Source organism: Chlorocebus sabaeus, chromosome 19 (assembly GCF_047675955.1).
Source record: "Chlorocebus sabaeus isolate Y175 chromosome 19, mChlSab1.0.hap1, whole genome shotgun sequence".
Lineage (NCBI taxonomy): Eukaryota > Metazoa > Chordata > Mammalia > Primates > Cercopithecidae > Chlorocebus > Chlorocebus sabaeus.
The window spans coordinates 15,335,656-15,337,266 of NC_132922.1; the positions used below are offsets into that span (position 1 = coordinate 15,335,656).

At 38.5% G+C, this 1,611-nt stretch overlaps 1 pseudogene; it reads left to right on the forward strand.

The window, feature by feature from the left end:
• The first annotated feature begins 325 nt into the window (after positions 1 to 325).
• On the forward strand, positions 326 to 1,322 carry LOC103223232 (tRNA (guanine(10)-N(2))-methyltransferase homolog; annotated as a pseudogene).
• Positions 1,323 to 1,611: the final 289 nt, after the last annotated feature.

The following is a 1,611-nucleotide window of genomic DNA, read 5'->3' on the forward strand; positions in this document are numbered from 1 at the left end:
TGTACAGTTCTCTTAAAAATTACCCTGTGGAGAAGACGGTTCCATTTCTACATTCAGACTCTATGGATAAAATAAAGATTCACACTTTTAATAAAACATTGACACAAGAAGGGAAAAATCAAGCGAACAGATGCACTTGAATGTCTGCCATTTGAAGAAAAAGTGAACTTAAAGAAACCACAACATATATTATTATGGTTTGGACCGAAACTGCCTTCCTGAGAAGCCACATGATATTTATTTTGGTAGATGGATTTCAGATGGACGGAGAGCGCTTATTGAGTCATACAGTGTCAAAAAGAGGCACTTTGTTGGAAATACAAGTATGGATGCTGGTTTGTCATTCATCATGGTTAACCATGGAAAGTGAAAGAAAATGATATTGTCTTTGGTCCATTTGTTGAAACAGCAGTGGACTGTAAGTTGGGTCTTCTCGAAACTCACTCCAACCAAATGGATAATGTTCTGTCTGAGAAAGCAAAGGAAAGCTTTCCTATTCCTCTTGACAACTAGTTCTTCTAGAAGACCTCCTGATAGCATCTGCTCATTTTGGTGCATATGTTTATGGGACAGACATAGATCACAACACAGTTCAAGGCTTGGGAACAGCCAGTAGGAAAAAACAGCCATGGAGAGGACCAGATGAAAACATTAGGGCCAATCTTCGTCAATAGGGTTTAGAGAAGTATTACCATGATGTCCTGGTTTCAGATGCATCTAAATCTTTCTGGAGAAAAGGTACATATTTTGATGTAATCATTACTGATCCTCCATATGGTATCAGAGAATCTGCGAGAAGAACAGGTTCACCAAAGGAAATACCAACAGAGATTAGAAAAACGTCCAGAAAGCCACATTCCTGTTTCCTTGAGTTATCATCCAAGTGATACGTCTTTTGACTTGTTAAACTTCTCAGCTGAGACCCTTGTGTTAGGTGGAATACTAGTCTATTGGTTACTAGCGTATACACCAGAATACACTGAAGAGATCGTGCCCTGGCATCCTTGCCTGAAACTCGTTAGCAACTGCGAGCAGAAATTTTCCAGTCGCACATCAAGGCGTTTGATCACAATGGAAATGGTGAAGAAATTTGAGAACCAGGACAGTCTATGTGTGAACTATGGGATCATAGACAATCTCCCAAGGAGCTGTACAGTTCTCTTAGAAATTACCCTGTGGAGAATACCATTTTCTTCAAATGGTATGCACATCTGCAAAGTGATCATTTTTTGCCATACCAAGGTCACAATTCCTTCTGTGAGAAATATTTTAGTGGGGTAACAGAAAAAATTGCCAAGGAAGAACAATCCAGCCAGGAATGAAAATTAAGATTTTGACAATGAAGAAAGGATAAGAATTTGATAGAAAAGACGTCTGGATGTGAACTTTCATGTATGATCCGAACAATATGTACTATTTTAAAATATTTTGTATAAAAAAGTACAAAGTAAATTGAGCAATGTTTTTAAAGTTCTCTTTGTTTTATAGTCTTTTTTGTTGTATGTGTTACCTTTTTTTTTTTTTTTGAGATGGAGTCTCGCCCTGTCACCCAGGCTGGCATGCAATGGCGTGATCTCGGCTCACTGCAATCTCTGCCTCCTGGGTTCAAGT